General features: G+C 40.4%; 1 long non-coding RNA gene across 2 annotated transcripts; it reads right to left on the reverse strand.

Annotated features, from left to right (window-relative positions):
- Positions 1–253: 253 nt before the first annotated feature.
- LOC139183617 (uncharacterized) lies at positions 254–23471 on the reverse strand. Of its 2 annotated transcripts, none has more exons than XR_011567162.1 (2): positions 23333–23471; positions 254–1249 (listed from the first exon to the last, which is right to left on the reverse strand). It is a non-coding gene; the product is annotated as an uncharacterized lncRNA (long non-coding RNA). The 2 variants fall into 2 exon arrangements; XR_011567163.1 differs by having other exon boundaries at positions 254–14939; positions 23333–23465.
- Positions 23472–23484: the final 13 nt, after the last annotated feature.

Here is a 23484-nt window from a genome sequence, read left to right on the forward strand (position 1 = left end):
AGCGGCTTCACTTTCACTTTCATGCATTGGAGAAGGAAATGGCAACCCACTCCAGTATTCTCGCCTGGAGAATCCCAGGGATGGGAGAGCCTGGTGGGCTGCTGTCCATGGGGGTCGCACAGAGTCAGACACGACTGAAGCGACTTAGCAGCAGCAGGTGGCATAGAAATGTTGCAGCAAAGGGAACTCCCTTCTAGGGCCCAAAAGTGGGCTCGTCTAACACTCGGAAATGAATTGTCTGAGGAGAAACATGTGTTGACAAAGCAAGCAATTTTATTGGGAAAGGGCGCCTGGACGGAGAGCAGGAGGGTAAGGGAACCCAGGAGAACTGCTCTGCCATGTGGCTTGAAGTCTCAGGTTTTATGATGGTGATTCTGAGTCAATCATTCTGACTCAGAGTCCTTCCTGGTGGCAGATGCATTGTTCAGCCAAGATGGATGCCTTCGAGAAGGATTCTGGGAGGTGGTTGGACACGTGGTGTCACCTTTTGACCTTTCCCGAATTCTTCCAGTTGGTGGTGGCTTATTAGTTCCGTGTTCCTTACCAGGGCCTCCTGATGTAAAATAACTCATGCAAATGGTTACTATGGTGCCTGGCCAGGGTGGGCGGTTTCAGTCAGTGTGCTTCCCCGAACAACCCCTCCTTGAGAGACTTTATACTCAAGATACTTTTTGGGAATTGGGGTGGAGTTCTCTTTCTTCTGTAACTTCTTTCTGCTCTGTATGGGTGGAGGCCTGCCTACCAGAGCAGAAGTCTCTCTTTACCTGATCTAACTCAAGGTATTCTGTGCCTGAAACTAGCATTTACCCTTGTAAAAACAGCAATTTAGGTTGAAATTGTTGGCCCCTCACAGAGATTAAACAGACAGGGCCAAACAGGAGGCCTAAAAGGATGGTCATCAGTTCAGTTCAGTTGTTCAGTCATGTTCAACTCTTTGTTGCCCCATGGACTGCAGCACGCCAGGCTTTCCTGTCCATCACCAATTCCTGGATCCTGCTCAAACCATGCCTATTGAGTCAGGGATGCCATCCAACCATCTCATCTTCTGTCGTCCTCTTCTCCTCCTGCCTTCAATCTTTCCCATGGCCATCACTGGCCTTAGAAAGAGAAGGCAACATTTGGGGCAAGGGCTGCAGGGTGTATGACTTTCTTCTGATTGGTTGTTGGTTGTGAGCCAATAGAGTGGTGCTCCAGGAATCTTGTGCTCAGCCTGAAGTTACGATCCTCCACTTGGGTGGGGACCCCAGTTCTGCAAAAGAACTCAAAGACACTGTTAAGTGTATTTCTTGAGTAGAAATCAGGACCCTGCCTCAAGGGTGTACCATTATTTTATTGCTCCTCCTCTCTTTCCGTATTCCCTTCCTTCCCTGATCAGCAATTGTTTGAATCTGCCCTTTGGGACTCAGGAAAGGTCAAGGAGGCTGAATGAAGCCTACATCCTACAAACAAGAAACGGAGAACATAGAATGGATCTATACTCCAGAGCCCCACTGAATCCTGCTCAGTTTTAACTCAGGGAACTGGGCAACTATGACTTTGATAACTTCCTGGCAAAATGGGGCATAGGACTGTCTCAATTTGGTGAACCGACACTGAATTAGAAGTATTCCTGAGTTCCAAGTCCTAGATCTGAGTCTTGTATGATTAAAATCTCAATCCCTTGGTCTGGCATTTTGGTGTAACAGACCCAATTAGAAATAATTGGAGGAGTGACAACTAGAAATTAAATAGACAAAACAAATCTCATTTCTTTTCAGAAGAATAGACCTGAAACCCAGTCTGGACGTGGCACTTCAGGGAGACTTGGAGCCAGGTAGCCAGCTGCCTAGTTTTATAAAAAGTAAGGTTGAAGTTACTAGCTGCCAGCAGACATTGTTCTGAGAATGTCTGGTGGTATCCAAGCCTGACACAACTCAGAAAACTCAAGTATTTAGCAATACAAGGTCTAGTCTGAAATTACACCCATAGTATCACCTAGTTATTTCCTTGGATGTCCGAACCATAGCTACTCTATTTTGACTTTTAATTGTAAAATTTTCCTTAATAGCCAAAGCAGATGTCACTATTAACGATGTCATTGTTTCTCTAGGTATGAGAAGACACAAGAACTGGGACCCATAAAATCTTATTCTGAAAAGATCTAACTATCTAAAGGCCTGTTCTGCAGTTTTTCCCAGAGCACAGAGTGCCTCATTCCTGATTTTCACCCTAAACTCTTTTCAGGGGTCTTGAAGGTCAGCAGCTGTAGTGGACATGATTTAACCTTTCTGGAAGTAGATGGCAAGTGTCCCTTTTCAGTTGGCAGGGCCCTTTCTTGGTCATAAACTTGACCATGATTTTGCTGCTAAGCTGCTAAGTCACTTCAGTCGTGTCCGACTCTGTGTGACCCCTTAGACAGCAGCCCACCAGGCTCCCTCGTCCCTGGGATTTTCCAGGCAGAAACACTGGAGTGGGTTGCCATTTCCTTCTCCAATGCATGAAAGTGAAAAGTGAAGTCACTCAGTCATGTCAGACTCTTTGCGACCCCATGGACTGCAGCCTACCAGGCTCCTCCGTCCATGAGGTTTTCCAGGCAAGAGTACTGGAGTGGGGTGCCATTGCCTTCTCCAGACCATGATTTTGAGTGGGGGGCATTTCATGACCATGTCATCCCATGGTGCTGAGAATATTCATTCTCAGGTCTCAGGCAAAGATTCTGTTGACAGGCCACTCAATGTGTTACTGGACTGGGCCATAAAAAAGTATCCAAAGTTCTCTGGACCACCTGTCTTACTAGCTTCTTGGTCCAAGAAAACGTTTCCTCTTGTTGTTTCTTCCCGTATCTAGAGTTATACTGTTATCATCATTGATCTCATATGGAACTACATATTATTTTGTCAGAGGCCTCAGTCACACATTTGGCAGTGTAAGAAATAGCAATTTTGCCTGTAAAACAGGCAAAATACAAATAATATCAGCTAAGTTCAGTTCAGTCACTCTGTCGTGTCCAACTCTTTGTGATCCCATAGACTGCAGTATGCCAGGCTTCCCTGTCCAAATAACATAGCCCAGCAGTATTAGTAAAGTCGTAAGTAAGACTTAAGAACTTCCATTAGATGTAGCCCAGTATATCCCAGGTCATCTGACTTAGTCTATTCTGTACTAAGAATTTTTATCTTCCAGGGAAATTATATACTGGCACTGTCTATAAGGCATATAACCCAGTTTCCTAGTGTTACTAAACTGATAATCCTTCAGTTCAGTTCAGTCGCTCAGTCGTGTCTGACTCTTCGCGACCCGATGAATCGCAGCACACCAGGCCTCCCTGTCCATCACCAACTCCCAGAGTTCACCCACACTCACGTCCATCAAGTTAGTGATGCCATCCAGCCATCTCATCCTCTGTCGTCCCCTTCTCCTCCTGCCCCCAATCCCTCCCAGCATCAGAGTCTTTTCCAATGAGTCAACTCTTCACATGAGGTGGCCAAAGTACTAGAGTTTCAGCTTCAGCATCATTCCCTCCAAAGAAACCCCAGGGCTGATCTCCTTCAGAATGGACTGGTTGGATCTCCTTGCAGTCCAAGGGACTCTCAAGAGTCTTCTCCAACACCACAGTACAAAAGCATCAATTCTTTGGCGCTCAGCCTTCTTCACAGGCCAACTCTCACATCCATACATGACCACAGGAAAAACCATAGCCTTGACTAGACGGACCTTTGTTGGCAAAGTAATGTCTCTGCTTTTCAATATGCTATCTAGGTTGGCCATAACTTTCCTTCCAAGGAGTAAGCATCTTTTAATTTCATGGCTGCAGTCACCATCTGCAGTGATTTTGGAGCCCAAAAAAGTAAAGTCTGACACTGTTTCCACTGTTTCCCTATCTATTTCCCATGAAGAGATGGGGACCGGCTGCCATGATCTTCGTTTTCTGAATGTTGAGCTTTAAGCCAACTTTTTCACTCTCCACTTTCACTTTCATCAAGAGGCTTTTTAGTTCTCTTCCCTTTCTGCCATAAGGGTGGTGTCATCTGCATATCTGAGGTTATTGATATTTCTCCCGGCAATCTTGATTCCAGCTTGTGTTTCTTCCAGTCCAGCGTTTCTCATGATGTACTCTGCATATAAGTTAAACAAGCAGGGTGATAATATACAGCCTTGACGTACTCCTTTTCCTATTTGGAACCAGTCTGCTGTTCCATGTCTAGTTCTAACTGTTGCTTCCTGACCTGCATACAGATTTCTCACTAGGCAGATCAGGAAGTCTGGCATTCCCATCTCTTTCAGAATTTTCCACAGTTTATTGTGATCCACACAGTCAAAGGCTTTGGCATAGTCAATAAAGCAGAAATAGATGCCTTTCTGGAACTCTCTTACTTTTTTGGTGATCCAGCGGATGTTGGCAATTTGATCTCTGGTTCCTCTGCCTTTTCTAAAACCAGCTTGAACATCAGGAAGTTCATGGTTCACGTATTGCTGAAGCCTGGCTTGCAGAATTTTGGGCATTACTTTACTAGCATGTGAGATAAGTGCAATTGTGCACTGGTTTGAGCATTCTTTGGCATTGCCTTTCTTTGGGATTGGAATGAAAACTGACCTTTTCCAGTCCTGTGGCCACTGCTAAGTTTTCCAAATTTGCTGGCATATTGAGTGCAGCACTTTCACAGCATCATCTTTCAGGATTTGAAAGAGCTTCACTGAAATTCCATCACCTCCACTAGCTTTGTTCATAGTGATGCTTTCTAAGGCCCACTTGACTTCACATTCCAGGATGTCGGGCTCTAGATGAGTGATCATATCATTGTGATTATCTGGGTCATGAAAATCTTTTTTGTACAGTTCTTCTGTGTATTCTTGCCACCTCTTCTTAATATCTTCTGCTTCTGTTAGGTCCATACCATTTCTGTGCTTTATCAAGCCCATCTTTGCATGAAATGTCCCCTTGGTATCTTTAATTTTCTTGAAGAGATCTCTAGTCTTTCCCATTCTGTTGTTTTCCTCTATTTCTTTGCATTGATCACTGAGGAAGGCTTTCTTATCTCTGCTTGCTATTCTTTGGAACTCTGCATTCAGATGCTTATATCTTTCCTTTTCTCCTTTGCTTTTTGCTTCTCTTCTTTTCACAGCTATTTGTAAGGCCTCCCCAGACAGCCATTTTGCTTTTTTGCATTTCTTTTCCATGGGGATGGACTTGATCCCTGTCTCCTGTACAATGTCACGAACCTCATTCCATAGTTATCAGGCACTCTATCTATCAGATCTAGGCCCTTAAATCTATTTCTCACTTCCACTGTATAATCATAAGGGATTTGATTTAGGTCATACCTGAATGGTCTAGTGGTTGTTCCTACTTTCTTCAATTTAAGTCTGAATTTGGTAATAAGGAGTTCATGATCTGAGCCACAGTCAGCTCCTGGTCTTGTTTTTGTTGACTGTATAGAGCTTCTCCATCTTTGGCTGCAAAGAATATAATCAATCTGACTTCAGTGTTGACCATCTGGTGATGTTCATGTGTAGAGTCTTCTCTTGTGTTGTTGGAAGAGGGTGTTTGCTATGACCAGTGCATTTTCTTGGCAAAACTCTATTAGTCTTTGCCCTGCTTCATTCCATATTCCAAGGGCAAATTTGCCTGTTACTCCATGTGTTTCTTGACTTCCTACTTTTGCATTTTGATTATCCTTAGCATGATTTAATTGTTTCCAATATAGAGGAGACTTTCAACCTAAATTACCATAGCCTGGTGTTATCTATATAAATCTATCCCATAATTGAGGGAGATTTTTTCCTTTGTTGAAACTTTGCTGATTGCTGATTGAGCTTGAATAGTAGGAGAAAACTCAAATTTATGGCCAGGGTCAGGAGCAGGCATTATTAATTGGCCAGGTGAGGGGATCTCATCTAGTAATATCCATAGTGATCTGAATATGACTATAATCTTTCTTTTTAAGTAAAGTTTTTCAGGGCCAACTAGTTAGAGCCTTGGAGTAGAGCAATTCACCAAGGTAACCCTAAACTAGACACAGGTAATTGGTCACAAACTCAACAATTGGATTGATTTCTAAGACAAGCATAGGATCAGACCTATGATAGAAAAGCATTTGATTTATATGCAAAGGTATAAAAAGTCAAGAAAACATTATAAATGATTATATGAATCAGGTCCAGCATCTTGGGCAAGCTGTCTATCTCTGATGTTGTCATCTTCTTGTCCTAGTGTAGTGTAGTTTCTCTTCTGTTTGCGAGTTATTTTAAGGTGAGATCAGGTCAGCTGTTCTCTCTATAGACCAGTCCAGGGTAGGGGCCTTTGGAAGTGGGAATTAATCTAAGAGTCAATTTCCCTGTGCATTAGCTAGTTAAGAGTATTTGATAAAAGGTCCTTCCATCCAGGTCAGAAACAGTCTCTTAAATTATGTCTTTTTTCAGTCCTGGTTGTAAGTCATGAGGCATCTGATATTTATCCAAAGACAGATTACTGAGATGAGCTTCAGAAACAAGCTTAGGGTGGTTTTAAAGAATTTAATTAAACTTTACATTAATACCACACAACAGCAAAGAACTATCCAGGAAATGAATCTTACTAGATACAGACCTCCACTAACAAACTTAGATTTAACATTTATTGAAACATCTTTTTCTCCCTAAAATTACCCTTATTTTTATCAAATATAACCAAATTAAGACTAGTTTGTTTGCGAAATAGTTCTGCTCTCAATAAATTTGGCCTGATAATTTATATAATCATAACTTATAGACTTTTTGCTTTGTTGAAACTTTTATAGAGTCTCAGACTGACCCTTTAAAATAAAACAGGGGTGGGAAAGTCATGCCAAAGGCTTATCACAGATTTCACCTAACAATCCTAGGTGAATTTTTCCCTTTTCAAGGTCTCAAAAATTCCATGAGATTTCTGTACCTGTTAGTGAGATAACCTTCCTAACTCATCTGATAAAGTTACTGGAAACCTAAGAATTTTCAATCTCTGGAGGAGTCAAATAGAAATTATAATTTTTAAAATTTGTTTATAATGTATAATTTTACCAAATTACTGTCATAATTAGTTTGAGGGGAAGGTTTCCCCTACTTCTGGAAAACACAGATTCAAACCTGTAATTTTTTCAGATAGAAACCATAAAAGTTACAAGCATATTTGCTGGTTCACTCAGCCCCTTTGTTAACTTTTGTGAAGTCATCAGCTTTCCCATTAGAATACCAGGACATATCAGAATATTAGGAACTCCATATAATTTCTAGGATATCTATATTAGTAATATTTACTATACATTTTAACCTGAGAGGATTTATTACTCATTTGATAATATTTCCCATGTAATTTAACAAACCAAATAAACACAATTAGCTTAATAACTTTCTTTGGGATGTTTCAGGGGCCCTCTGAAGCATTCCAAAGTTAGCTAGAGGTCAAAAGAATTTCAACAGAATTTGATTTAGGAAGTTGTGTCCAAAAAAAATCAATCAAAAGAGTTTAGAACATTCCATCAGATTTAGTCAATGCTGATGGGTGGATCATTTAGCTTGCTGATATGTCTCAATGGGTGTGTATATACTGGAGGCTCAAGGTCTAATGAAAGTCAACTCTGCCACCTTGGACCTAGTTGGCTCTAACCAGTTTTCCTATGGTAATGTCATTCCTAACAAAATCTATTTATCTAACTAATTGTAACCCAATCCTGATCATGCATAACTCTTTTTAGTATTTTTTTATATACGTCTTCTACTGAAAACACATATTAGTTTCCCTGTTTTCCACAATGAGATGTGTTTCTTGTTGACAAATTTGTAACAGAATACAATCGTATTTGACCTCTAGAAAACCTAGGTACAGCAGAAGTATTATACTTACTGATAGTTCTGAAGACTTGTCTATGTTACCAGGTATCAATTTAATATTGAATATTTCCCAGTTCACATGAAACTGGAATTCATTTAGTTTAATTTAGAAGTATTTGATTTGTAAACATTTAATAGAGCTCATTTACAAATTAATCTTAAAAATAATATCCATAGACAAAGACATACCAAGACATACGCATTTTCAGACAGACAAAATGCAAGGTCTAGCTTCATTTTCTAAACATTTCTAAGTTTAGAAATTATATTGTAATTTTATATTAAAATATAAAATTCACTAGTTTATAAATAACAGTTGGAATAAATAAAAATTTTAAAGGCTTCTTCCCATTTTTTCTCAGTCTCAGGAGTTAGAGATGGTCTAGATAAGTGAGCCTGAGAGCGGTGGTCTCAAGGCACAGGGAAAGAAAATAAACTTCTAACAAAATGGCGGCAGGTCTAAACCAAATGGTGACCACACAAAGCAAAATGGCCATTACAAATCACAACACAGAACACACAAACCTGGCAGTCCTAATCAGACACTCCCTTAAATACAAGATTAGTCTCTCAGAAAACCTGCTATAGAGACACAGAACTTCAGATGTAAGTACTAACAGAATAAAAGAAAATATCTCAGGTCCTCAAAGATTTCAAAGAGACGAAAGGAAGCCAGGTTGAAAGAAGAGTGAGGTGGAGGCAGGAGAGGAGGGTAAAAGGGATGGCCTTACAGACATCTCCTGCCACCTGCAGACAACCAGGTGTTATGGAACTTTACACTGAACCTCCAGAGAAGGGAGGATTGGAACTTGGCCCTACCAGAAACCAGACCAGACTGGAACAGAACCAGAATTCAAACCAGAAAACAGAGCAGAACAGAACCAGAATTCGAGTCTCTGCCAAGAGAGGTGATCAGCCTCCAATCCTCAACTCAGGCTGAGACCCTTTGACCAGATATCTGTGTCCAGGACCGGGGGACTAGAAGAAAAGGTTAGGATAGGAAAGGTTAAGGAGAGGATCTGCTGGATTATCGAAAAAGCAAGAGAGTTCCAGAAAAACATCTATTTCTGCTTTATTGACTGTGTCTAAATCTTTGAGTGTAGATCACAATAAACTGTGGAAAATTCTGAAAGAGATGGGAATACCAGACCACCTGATCTGCCTCTTGAGAAATCTGTATGCAGGTCAGGAAGCAACAGTTAGAACTGGACATGGAACAACAGACTGGTTCCAAATAGGAAAAGGAGTACGTCAAGGCTGTATATTGTCACCCTGCTTATTTAAGTTATATGCAAAGTACAGTTCAATTCAGTTCAGTCATTCAGTCGGGTCCGACTGTTTGTGACCGCATGAATAGCAGCACACCAGGCCTCCCTGTCCATCACCAACTCCCGGAGTTCACCCAGACTCATGTCCATCGAGTCACTGATGCCATCCAACCATCTCATCCTCTGTCGTCCCCTTCTCCTCCTGCCCCCAATCCCTCCCGGCATCAGAGTCTTTTCCAATGAGTCAACTCTTCGCATGAGGTGGCCAAAGTACTGGAGTTTCAGCTTTAGCATCAGTCCTTCCAAAGAAATCCCAGGGTTGATCTCCTTCAGAATGGACTGGTTGGATCTCCTTGCAGTCCAAGGGACTCTCAAGAGTCTTCTCCAACACCACAGTACAAAAGCATCAATTCTTCGGCGCTCAGACTTCTTCACAGGCCAACTCTCACATCCATACATGACCACAGGAAAAACCATAGCCTTGACTAGACGGACCTTTGTTGGCAAAGTAATGTCTCTGCTTTTGAATATGCTATCTAGGTTGGTCATAACTTTCCTTCCAAGGAGTAAGCATCTTTTAATTTCATGGCTGCAGTCACCATCTGCAGTGATCTTGGAACCCAGAAAAATAAAGTCTGACACTGTTTCCACTGTTTCCCCATCTACTTGCCATGAAGTGGTGGGACCGGATGCCATGATCTTCATTTTCTGAATGTTGAGCTTTAAGCCAACTTTTTCACTCTCCACTTTCACTTTCATCAAGAGGCTTTGAGTTCCTCTTCCCTTTCTGCCATAAGGGTGGTGTCATCTGCATATCTGGGGTTATTGATATTTCTCCTGGCAATCTTGATTCCAGCTTGTGCTTCTTCCAGTCCAGCATTTCTCATGATGTACTCTGCATAGAAGTTAAATAAGCAGGGTGACAATATACAGCCTTGACGTACTCCTTTTCCTATTTGGAACCAGTCTGTTGTTCCATGTCCAGTTCTAACTGTTGCTTCCTGACCTGCATACAGATTTCTCAAGAGGCAGATCAGGTGGTCTGGTATTCCCATCTCTTTCAGAATTTTCCACAGTTTATTGTGATCCACACAGTCAAAGGCTTTGGCATAGTCAATAAAGCAGAAATACATGCCTTTCTGGAACTCTTGCTTTTTCCATGATCCAGCGGATGTTGGCAATTTGATCTCTGGTTCCTCTGCCTTTTCTAAAACCAGCTTGAACATCAGGAAGTTCACGGTTCACATATTGCTGAAGCCTGTAATGTACATGGGCTCCAAAATCACTGCAGATGGTGACTGCAGCCATGAAATTAAAAGACACTTACTCCTTAGAAGGAAAGTTATGACCAACCTAGAGAGCATATTTAAAAGCAGAGGAAAAAAAAAATAATAAAAGCAGAGACATTACTTTGCCAACAAGGCCCATCTAGCCAAGACTATGGTTTCTCCAGTCATGTATGGATATGAGAGTTGGACTGTGAAGAAAGCTGAGCGCTGAAGAATTGATGCTTTTGAACTGTGGTGTTGGAGAAGACTTTTGAGAGTCCCTTGAACTGCAAGAAGATCCAACCAGTCCATCCTAAAGGAGATCAGTGTTCATTGGAAGGACTGATGTTGAAGCTGAAACTCCAATACTTTGGCCACCTCATGTGGACAGTTGACTCACTGGAAAAGACCCTAATGCTGGGAAGGATTGGGGGCAGGAGGAGAAGGGGACAACAGAGGATGAGGTGGCTGGATGGCATCACCAACTCGATGGACGTGGGTTTGGGTAGACTCCGGAAGATAGTGATGAACAGGGAGGCCTGGTGTGCTGTGATTCATGGGGTTGGAAAGAGTCGGACACAACTGAGTGAATGAATTGAACTGAACTGAACATCATGAGAAAGACTGGACTGGAAGAAACACAAGCTGTAATCAAGATTGCTGGGAGAAATATCAATAACCTCAGATATGCAGATGACACCACCCTTATGGCAGAAAGGGAAGAGGATCTAAAAAGCCTCTTGATGAAAGTGAAAGTGGAGAGTGAAAAAGTTGGCTTAAAGCTCAACATTCAGAAAACGAAGATCATGGCAGCTGGTCCCATCACTTCATGGGAAATAGATGGGGAAACAGTGGAAACAGTGTCAGACTTTATTTTTCTGGGTTCCAAGATCACTGCAGATGGTGATTGCAGCCATGAAATTAAAAGACGCTTACTCCTTGGAAGGAAAGTTAGGTCCAATGTAGATAGCATATTCAAAAGCAGAGACATTACTTTGCCAACAAAGGTCTGTCTAGTCAAGGCTATGGTTTTTCCTGTGGTCATGTATGGATGTGAAAGTTGGACTGTGAAGAAGTCTGAGCGCCGAAGAATTGATGCTTTTGAACTGTGGTGTTGGAGAAGACTCTTGAGAGTCCCTTGGACTGCAAGGAGATCCAACCAGTCCATTCTGAAGGAGATGAACCCTGGGATTTCTTTGGAAGGACTGATGCTAAAGCTGAAACTCCAGTACTTTGGCCACCTCATGCAAAGAGTTGACTCATTGGAAAAGACTCTGATGCTGGGAGGGATTGGGGGCAGGAGGAGAAGGGGACGACAGAGGATGAGATGGCTGGATGGCATCACCGACTCGATGGACATGAGTCTGGGTGAACTCCGGGTGTTGGTGATGGACAGGGAGGCCTGGTGTGCTGCGATTCATGGGGTTGCAAAGAGTCGGACTTGACTCAGCGACTGAACTGAACTGAACAGAACTGAAGCAGGTTTTATTCTTCCAGTCCCTCTCCATTCCAGTCTAGCCTAATGAGAGGCACCAGTATCAATGTTTCTAAAACATATTAGTGTATCATTACCTTAAAAACATTCAATAATTTCCCACTGTCTCAGATATTACAAATTCATACACTTGCATTGCTTCAGATAGGATTCTATAAACCTAAGAGAAACAGGTCATCTGGCCCAGACTATAGCTCTTTCTGGATTACTTATTGGAATCTTTGGTATGTTTTCTCTTTAATTTTTTTGCCTCGCTGTGCAGGATCTTAGTTCCCCAACCAGGGATTGAACCTGTGCCCCCTGTATTGGAAGACCAGCGTCTTAACCATTGGAGTGCCAGGGAAGTCCTCTTTTCTTCCATTTGTAATAACTGCTTTGTTGAGATGTAGTTCACATATGATAAAATTCACATTTTTACCTGGACAGATGGAATTGGTGAGGCTATTTTTAAAATAACATCTTTATTGGAATATAACTTGCATACCATACAATTCACCCATTTACAGAGTTGCATAATGATCTTCATAATCAGTTTCAAAATATTCTCATCAGCCCCAAAACAAATTCTATGCCCATAGCAGTCACTTTCCATTCCTCCCTCCTCCCTTCCTCCCCTTCCATCCAGACCTAGGGAACCAGTAATTTACTGTTTGCATGAATTTCCTTATAGTTCATAAAAATGGAGTAACACAATATTCGACCCTTTGTGACTGGTTTCTTCCACTTAGCATAATGTTTTTAAGGTTCATCCATGTGGCAGTCACCACTTTCTTTTAACTGCTGAATAATATTTCATTATTCAATATGATCACATATGGTTTACCCACTCATCGGCTGATGGACATTTGCATAACTTCCTTTTTTTTTTTGCTGATATAGATAATGTGCTTAGTCGCTCAGTTCTGTCTGATTCTTTGTGACCCCACGGACTGAAGCCCGCCAGGCTCCTCTGTCCATGGAATTTTCCAGGCAAAAATACTGGACTGGGTTTCCATTTCCTACTCAAGGGGATCTTCTCGGCCCCAGGGATTGATCCAACCTGCGTCTCTTGCATCTCCTGCATTGGCAGGTGGGTTCTTCACCACTGTGCCACTTGGGAAGCCCAATATGAATAACATTGCTGTGAATATTTGTGCACATACTGGTATTTTAATGCTTAAAATCCATTTCTAAAACCACAAGCTCTGAACTCTCAAGACATGTAATTTCTGTGCTATTTGTTTTAAAATTAGCATGTGCTATCCTATATTTGTAGTAATTTTTTAATGAGATATTCCATCTCCCCCAATAAATAGGTAGTTTCATAACCAGAGTCCGTATCTTTTTTCTCCATGTATCCCTTGCATCTAATTTGATCTCTTGCATCATAGTTACTTGAACATTCATAAATGTTGATAATTATAGTGGCATTTATTCAAATTTAAAACTCTGCCTGGAAAGAAAGATAAGAATAACCTTCTGTGGTTAAAAGCTTGAGATGATTCCTCAAATATACTGTCAAGTGATTCTGACAAGGCTAAGACCCTTCAAGAGAGAAAAGATAGTCTCTTCAACAGATAATGCTGGGAAAACTAGATATCCACATGCAAAAGAATGTAGGAGGACTCTTATACCAAATGCAAAATTAACTAAAAGTGGATCAAAGACGGCTAAACAACTACAACTATACAACAGCTAAAACTGTAAAAGCCTTGGAATAAAATATAGAGGGAAATCTTATGACAACGGTTTGACAATGATGTTTTAGATACGACACCAAAAGCATGGGTGACAAAATAATTGGACTTCATCAAAACGTAATACTTTTTTGCATCAAAGGACACTATCAAGTTAGAGAAAAGTTCATGCACAAAATAGGAGAAAATATTTGCAAAGCATCTATCTGAATAAGGGATTAATATTGAGAATATATATATTTTTAAATCTCCAACAACTCAACAACAAAACAAACAACTTGATTCAAAAATGAGTAAAGGACATGAATAGACACTTACTTCTCTAAATAAGATATACAAATGCCAATAAGCACGTGAAAAGATGCTTGACATCATTAATCACTAGGGAAACGCATATCAAAACCACAATGAGATATCACCTCACACTCATTATGATAGCTACTGTTTAAAATATAAAAACAAAGTAAAAAAGTATTGACAAAGATGTAGAGAAGCTGGAAGAAATGTAAGATGGTGCAACCACTGTGGATAACGGTATGATGGTTCCTCAAAAAATTAAACAGAATTACTAAATGATCCACCAAATTCACTTCTGGGTATATATTCAAAAGAACTGAAGCAGAGTCTCAAAGAGAATTTGTAGACCTATGTTCATAGCAGCATTATTCACAGTAGCTAAAAGACAAAAAAAAAAAATCCATTTGTCCTTTGATGATGAACAAATAAACTAAATGTGGCATATATGTACAACGGAATCTTAAATTACTGTTTTGAAAAGGAAGAAAAGTCTGGTAACATGCTACAGTGTGGATGGACTTTGAAAATATTGTTAAGTGAAATGAGACAGACACAAAAGGACAAATAGTGTCTGATGCTACTTACACAAGGTAACTAGAATAGTCAAATTCATAGATACAAAAATTATAATATGGTTACTGGAGGCTGAAAAGAGGGAGGAATGGAGAGTTATTTTTTAATGGATGTGAGTTTCAACTCGGGATGATGAAAAAGTTTCAGAGATGGATGGTGGTGATAGTTACACAACAACAACGTGAATGTATTTAATGCCACTGAAAAGTACACTTAAAAATGAGTAATAGTAAATTTTATGTTTTTTTTAATCAAAATTTCAAAACAAAAAAAAAAGCTGTAATGAAGTGTTGCAAAGAAATCTAATTAGAGACTTTATAGAAACCCTTGGTACTTAGTTTTATATAATGGCAGAAATCTAAAAATCTAATTATCCAGTGTCAAGAATAAGGCATTGTGGAGACTCCTGTGGTGGTCCAGTGGCTAAGATTCGGTGCTCCTGGCTCAGGCTGGATCCTTGGTCAGGGAACCAGATCCTACATGTTGCAACTAGGAGTTCACATGCCTCAATGAAGATGGAAGATCCAACATGCTGCAACTAGAGTAGCCAAATAAATACATATTAAAATATCGAACAAGCCTTTAAAAAAAAAAAATTCCATTCATCAGTGAATGTGTTTAGTCTACATACTAATCTAGACATATCTGAAACTCTAATTGGTGTAGTCAGTTCAGTTTATAGTCACTCAGTCGTGTCTGACTCTGTGACCCCACGGACTGTGGCACACCATGCTTCCCTGCCCATCACCAACTTTCGGAGCTTGCTCAAACTCATGTCCATAGAGTCAGTGATGCCATCTAACCATTTCATCTTGTGTTGTTCCCTTCTCCTGCAGCCTTCAATCTTTCCTAGCATCAGGGTTTTTCCAATGAGTCAGTTCTTCGCATCAGGTGGCCAAAGTATTGGAGTTTCAGCATCAGTCCTTCCAATGAATATTCAGGACTGATTTCCTTTAGGATGGACTGGTTTGATCTCCCTGCAGTCCAAGGGACTCTCCAAGAGTCTTCAACACCACAGTTAAAAAGCATCAATTCTTCTGTGCTCAGTTTTCTTTATGGTCCAACTCTTACATCCATACATGACTACAGAAAAAACCATAGCTTTAACTAGGTGGGCCTTTTGTCAGCAAAGTGATGTCTCTGTTTTTTAATATACTGTCTAGGTTGGTCGTAGCTTTTCTTCCAAGGAGCAAGCATCTTTTAATTTCATGGCTGCAGTCACCATCTGCAGTGATTTTGGAGCCCAAGAAAATAAAGTCTCTCACTGTTTCCATTGTTTCCCCATCTATTTGCAGTGAAGTGATCTTCGTTTTTTGAATGTTGAGTTTTAAGGTAGCTTCTTCACTCTCCTCTGTCACTTTCATCAGGAGGCTCTTTAGTTCCTCTTCACTTTCTGCCATTAGAGTGGTATCATCTGCGTATCTTGATTCCAGCTTGTAACTCATCCAGCCTGGCATTTCTCACAATGTGCTCAGATATAGGTTATATAAACAGGGTGACAGCAGACAGCCCTGCCATACTCCTATCTTGATCTTGAACCAATCAGTTGTTCCATACAGGGTTCTAACTGTAGCTTCTTGACCCACATACAGGTTTCTCAGAAGACAGGTAAGATGGTCTGGTATTCCTATCTAAGAGCTTTCACAGTTTGTCATGATCTACACAAAGGCTTTAGCGTAGTTGATAAAGACAGAGATAGATGTTTTTCTGAAACTCCGTTGTTTTCTCTATAATCCAGTGAATGTGGCAATTTGATCTCTAGTTCCTCTTCCTTTTGTAAACCCAGTTTGTATATCTGGAAGTTTTGGGTTCGCATAGTGCTGAAGCCTAGCATGCAAGATTTTAAGCATGACCTTACTAGCATGGGAGATGAGTGTAATTTTCTGATGGTTAGCACATTGTTTTAGTACTACCCTTCTTGGGGACTGGGATGAGGATTGACCTTTTCCAGTCCTGTGGCCACTACTAGCCCTTCCAGATTTGCTGACATACTGACTGAAAAACCCCTTCATGGATCACTGCCTTGTTGTGGTGAAGGGCTTACGTAATTCAATGAAGCTATGAGCCATGCCGTGAGGGCCACCCAATACTGATGGGTCACAGCAGAGCTCTGACAAAACATGATCCACTGGAGGAGGGAAAGCAAACCACCTCAGTATACTTGCCGTAAGATCCTCATGAATTGTATACAAGGCCAAAAAGATATGACACCCAAAGATGAGTCCCCCATCTTTGCAAGTGTCCAATACACTACTGGGGAAGAGCAGAGGAGAACTGCTAATAGCCCCAGAATGAATGAAGCGGCTGGGCCAAAGTGGATAAGAATTCATACTACTGGCTAATACGTCAAAATCATTTTAAAGAGAGTAAAATGTAGTTTTTACTGAGCACAGTGCTTTTGCTGAGATGTTTATATAATAAACATGTCTTCTGCTACTTTAAATTATGATTTTCCTTATGTTTCTTTAGTGTGTCTAAGTCGTGGGGCTTGCTAACTTCAGGACCTAAATGGGAATTCTTTTGAATTGTTAACCCTGGAAAGGAGTCATTTCTTAGGTTAGTACAGCTGAATGCTCAGCTATAGGGAGGGGAAAGCGGGTGTGAATCTCCACTCCAGGGAGCACCAATTAAGGGAAAGATACTGATCTACTGTTCATAAGGCAATGCCTCAGCTGACCCTTCAGAGTTTCACCTTAGTGGGGAGAACTGTAACTTTGAGTTCCTCAAAATAATTCTGATTTAGAGACTGTAGTGCAGGAGAGATTGATTGGTAATTTTTCTAAATAGCAACCACATTCAGGAGAGTAGGGAATTATGGTTGTACCTTAGTCTATCAGACAGGGTCCTGGCAGGAAGTCAGTGGTAATGAGAAGAATCTGTTTAAGAGACTGTTTACAAATGTTAAAGGAAGCTGCTGCTGCTGCTGCTGCTGCTGCTAAATCACTTCAGTCATGTCCGACTCTGTGCGACCCCACAGACGGCAGCCCACCAGGCTCCGAAGTCCTTGGGATTCTCCAGGCAAGAACCCACTGGAGTGGTTTGCCATTTCCTTCTCCAATGCATGAAGGTGAAAAGTGAAAGTGAAGTTGCCCAGTCCTGTCTGACTCTTAGCAACCCCATGGACTGCAGCCCATCAGGCAAAGGAAGCTAGCAAAGGCTAACAACAGCAGGGAGCTCTTGGTGCCTCTGGGCTTGAAAGGATAGGAGCCCGTAATTCCTGGAATCTTGAAAGAACAATAGCAGTAGCTGTAGCTGCAGCTGAAGGAAAGAACTATTGAAATTGTGGCCTTTGGGAGGGAAAGGTAGCATTGTTAACCCATGGCCTCATCTCCTGCCAGAGCATTCCACTGGCTGTGTTCAACTGGAATCCAGAAAGTAAGAAAGCTTTGTACATGTAGTGAACTCCTTGGCAGTCCATACTTCCAGAATCCAGGGGCACAGAGTAGAGAATACTGGAGAGTGGATTTAGAGGAGCAAACAAAGAATATCTGGCCAATTTAATGAGGCTTATATGATTTGTCAAAATCTGTATTCTAAATGAATGATAGGTAATTGACAATCAAGGGACTAGGTAGGTAGAAGTTAGTTGTGGATTTTAGTTAGCAGGAAGTCCCATGTTGACTAGTTCATGGTCTTTGAGACAACTAAAAGAAGAGGAATTTGAAGAGTGGCCTCTGGAGGACTGGGATCTTTCACTGCAGCCCCAGTGATTCTAGGGTCTAAAAGAGAGGACTCTGGTTTAGAGGAGAGAAAGGAATTCACGAACTCAGCAAAAATAATTGGGATGATCAGCAGAGGGCAGTCTACCGGAAAGGTGGCTGATACCTTGACTATGACTTATGAAGGTCCTATAGCCATGTCCCAGCTGTAGCTGCATATTCCCTGGACGGAGTGGAATTATGAGGTCCTTTCCTAAAAAGCTCCCACCTAAACAGCCTGTGTGTCTGACAGGAAGAAAGGTAATTTAAGGCAAGGAAACATTATTCTGTGCTATTGAAACAGCTTTCCCCACCATGCTACAGATATTCTGAAAGCCACAATGGTGGGGGTTCTGATTTAGTCTCTATATTGAAATAATACAGTGTGCATTACAATCAATACTGTGGTGCCCACTGGCCTGGAGTTAAGTTCAGCAGTTCAACTGTGGATCTGAATGCTGGTTTCCACTCTTGCTGCTAGAGTTCCTCATCCCATCTGGGGTGGGTAGGGGAGAGGAGCTAACAAGATGGGAAGGGTAGGACTCAGTGAAAGAGGGGAAAAAATGCAAACTGACCTTGGAATTATGACTGGGTGTTTCAAAAGGAGAGTTAAGTGAGAGGCTTGGATAGAATAGGCAGTGGTGAGGGACAAAGGAAAAAAGTCTCAAAAAACTGATAAAACACAAGGTCAGGAAAGGGCTGTAGGAAAAAAAAAATTCCTCTACATATAGAACAGGATATTTGAGTCTGTAGAGCAGTCATAGTAACTAGCAGGAGCTACAAAAAGGAAGACTTACTTGTTTCCAAGGTAGGGGAGTATTATCAATGGCCAGCAAAGCACGATTATGCCTTGCTACATTTCTTTTTATGTGAATCAACATATCAAAACACATTGTTCTGTTAGAGACAACAGAGAGTTAGCAGATGAACTTTCCTCCATCCATCTAAAACCAATTTCACACACTTCAAATAAATAATGTTTATATACTTTATATATTCTGAAAGTGGAGAACTTTTTAGATCTAAATCTCATGCTTAAGCAGTACATTTAAACAGTCACAGGCACCAGGTACCAAGTGGTGGTGTGTGCTCAGTCGTGTCCAACTCTTTGTGACCCCATGGACTGTAGCCCACCAGGCTTCTCTGACCACAGAATTTTGCAGGCAAGAACACTGGAGTGGCTTGCCATTTCCTACTCCAGGGGATCTTCCTGACCCAGGGATCAAACCAGCATCTCTTGAGTCTCCTACATTGGCAGGTGTATTCTTTACCAACTGTGACACCTGGGAAGTAGTACAGTATGCTCAAATGTACTCCATTATACTCTTAAAGAATATATTGAGGATTCCAAAAAGCATTTGTTTACATGCATTAAAGAGCATTGTGTTAGAAATTAAAACTAAGAAATTACTGAAGTATTTACTAATAAATAATAAAATCCATTATATGCTTATATAAATAGTATAACTTCAGTGAAAAATAACTATTTTCTAAAACAAAATCTCTTTAATGCTGGCTTAATGGAACACAGCTGCATTTTAATATATGCCTTTGCATTCAATATGTTGCACACGTTGCTCTGATTGAAGTACATAAAGAAAATCTAGCCTTATGCAGATTGGAAAGGGAAGGAATATTTTAATAACCTTTTCAGATAACTGCGGATATTATTTACACTACACTAAATCTAGACAAGTGGTAACTTCTCAAAGGTTAGCTGAAATGTTATGAATGAACTTTTTGTACTGTTACATTAAAATTCATCAGTCTGTCTTGACCCTTTTTGTCTTGATCCTTGAATGAATGTTTTCCCCATGATGATTTTGTAACACTATGCATTGGTATTTAGATCAGTTATTACCTCACTAATTTATGCAGATCTTCCAAATGTTGACATACTCCATTGTATAATTTCTAGTAATCACATTTGTCAATATCACCCAATTTAATCAGAAAGGTCTTTAAGCATATTGGGAAGCTATCAAGTCACAGTGGGAGACATGTTTTGTAAAACTTTAATTTTCAGTTGAAAGCTTGAATTTATCATGTTTAACAAATTCTGTCAGTTATTTTCCTTGATGTGATAGCTTACATTGTTCATTTTTGATAAATCACCTGCCAAATAGCCAACTCTTAAGAAAAGTTGTTTGTCTCAATCATTAAGTGAAAATGGTGTTCCATGAAAAAAATGATTAAGTTCAGCTTGCAGCTCGACCATTTTGTACAAGTGCTTTACCATGAGCTTTGGTATACAGAAGTCCTTTATGTATCCTTTGCCTGTGTGTGTGTGAGAGAGTTGCTCAGTCATATCCGACTCCTTGCCACCCCATGGACTGTAGCCCGCCAGGCTCCTCTGTCCATGGAATTCTCCAGGCAAGAATACTGGAGTGGGTCACCCATTCCCTTCTCCAGGGGATCTTCCCAATCCAAGGATCAAACCCAGGTCTCTTGCATTGCAGGCAGATTTTTCACTGTCTTAGCCACCAGGGAAACTCCTTTTCCATGTATCATACAAAACATTAAGACTTTACTTGAAAGTTGAGGTTTAATATAATTAATAATCCCGACTGCTTCAGTGAAGACATTCTAATGTGAAACAGTTTTAAATAGTGAGTGGATGACTTCAGTAACATTATTACTAGCACAGTAATTTTTTTGCTCACTACTGCGTTTACAGCACCATTACACCATTTTTTAAAAAAGACTTCCCTGTAGCTCAAATGGTGAAGAGTCTGCCTGCAATGCAGCAGACCAGGGCTCGATTCCTGAGTTGGGAAGATCCTCTGGGGGTTGCAAAGAGTCGGATGTGACTAACATACACACTGCTTTTACATCATCAGTGCATGTGTGAACACAGTAAAAAGGAAAACAATGTCTTAGTTTTATTTTGATAATAGTTTAGGCATTGCAGACATCTCAGGGATCCCTCTTCCCACGTGACTGCAGACTATACTCTGAGATGAGTATTTCCTTATCCTTGCTAGAATGTAAATCCTACGACTGGAAGGTTTTTTTGATCTTGTTCACTGGTATGCCTCCAGGGATTAGATCATGCTTGGCACACAGTAGGCATTCAATAATTATTTAATTAATTATTTAATGAAGTAATCAGCACTAACTTATAACAGCGAAGAGATTATAACATGCATTCTGGAAATTCATTTTTAAAAATTTAGTTTTCAATAGGTAAAATATACAATAGGATACATGATGAAAAGTCTCCCACTTTGCCTTCCCCAAGGAACTTAAATTGCTATCTCAGAGATTACCACTGCTGTCAGTTTCTGATGTATTTTTCCAGTGATACTTTATGGATTCACAAGCATATACACAAACATATTCCTTTCTTCCCTCACACAAATGGTGGTATATTATACACAGTCTGGACAGAATCGTAATTTTTTTAAAACAGCAATTATTTATTTATTTGGCTGCACTGGGTCTTAGTTGCAGCATGCAAGATGTTCAGTTGTGGCATATGAACTTAGTTGAGGCACGTGTGATCTAGTTCCCCAACAGGGATCCCCTGTATTGGGAGCATGCAGCCTTAGCCACTGGACCACCAGGAAAGTCCCAATAATGATTTTTTAAGTAAACTTTTCCTTTCGGAATAATTTTGGATTTACAGAACTGTTTCAGAGAATCTTGTATACCCTATACTAACTTCTATTAATGTTAGCATCTTACATAATCATAATATCATGTCAAAACTAAGAAATTAACAGTGTTACACTATTAACTAAATTACAAAATTTTTTCAGATTTCACTAATTATGTCCTTTTGGTTCCAGGGTCCAATCCAGGATACAACATCACTTTCAGCATAGTGTTCTTTTTCTCCCTAAAATGTATTTTGAGGATTGCCTCATGTCAGTTAATTGGCAGTTGCCTCATATTCTGTAAATACGAAGGACTTGAATAGGACTGTAAATAGGAAGGACTGTAAAAATGGAGTGAAAGTGGAATTTCAGGGCCAGTGATTATGTGCATTTAAAAATTACCAAACTTCTCTTCCCCAAATAAATTAGCATACCCTTCTAATTAGTTCCCCTGTGATTTGAGTGTTTTAAATTTCTTTGAAGCGACAAGATTAATATTGGGGACTGAATTAAAGTGATATAGATAAAGTATTCAAAAAGTTTTTTCACACATTGAAATAATTATTTGTAACGTACTGGCACAAATACACATAGCATTGCAACACATACATTATACCATATTTTATTGTGCCATTACCCACATGTATAGTTGGTTCGCCTTAGGACCACTAGGGGGCTCTGCTGGAAGGGCTTTTATAGTTCTTCCGTTTAGGGGAATGTTTCCAGATGATGCTTCAGAATTCTAAACTCTTAAAACTCGGAAGAGATCATCTCATCCAGCTTCCTTGTCTTGCAGAAAAGGAAACCAAGGTTGAAAGAGAGCGAGCTGGTATGGAAGAGGGCTGGAATTTAAAATCCCCTCTTGGTTCCTGCGGCAGTTCAAGAAATTTTTTTTTTGCCATGTGCCTCCACTGAATGACTCATACCCAGGGGCTTATTTTTTTTTACTGCCACAATTTTGGTAATTTTTGCTAAGATGGTGTATTTGTGATATTTTCCTAACAAGATGCTTTACTGATTAGTTAGGTGAAAGAAATGCATGAAATATAAACTTCTAAATAAATAGTATTACAAAATGTTTTCTACTCAAAGCATCCCTTAGTATCAAAACCATATTACTGGCAGCCTTAACAACCACTTTTAAATTGCCTTTAAATTTACTTCCCACTTAAAACATTTACTCTTTACTCATTTATTCATTCAATATTCATTGAGAGCCTACTAGCACCAGCCACTGTTGTAGACTCCAGGCTTACAGAAGTAAAGCTGCCCTTCCTTCCCAAGAAGCATAGGTTTCTCCAGTTTTCCCTATATGTTCAGATATCTTAGTTCAGTGGTTTTCATACTGTGGTCTCTGAACCAGCAGCTCGAGCAGCAGCACCTGGGAACTTGCTACAAATGCAAATTAGGCCCACCTTGCACTCTTTGTTTTTTCTTAAGCTCTCCAGGGATCCTGATGTACATTCAAGTTTTAAAGCTATGGTTTTAGTTCCACGGCTTGTTATTAATTATCTAAGTAGGCCAAAGATCAACATCTGGCTTCTAAACCCATCTCAGGCATCTCCACTGAGACCTGGTCTCAATTACAACTGAGATACAACAATGACCATACTTAATTTAATGATTTGTTGTACCTGGAAAGATCCTGGGATGACTGCAGTAGTAGAACTGTAACGGCTGCAGGACAAGAACGAACCGCAGTGGCTTTTCAGAACCAATAGAAAATGGGCCAGACCGAGTTCCCGGACAGTGTTTTCCGACACTAGACACAGCCGGATACATTAAG

This window comes from Bos indicus, chromosome 6 (genome assembly GCF_029378745.1).
Source record: "Bos indicus isolate NIAB-ARS_2022 breed Sahiwal x Tharparkar chromosome 6, NIAB-ARS_B.indTharparkar_mat_pri_1.0, whole genome shotgun sequence".
NCBI lineage: Eukaryota > Metazoa > Chordata > Mammalia > Artiodactyla > Bovidae > Bos > Bos indicus.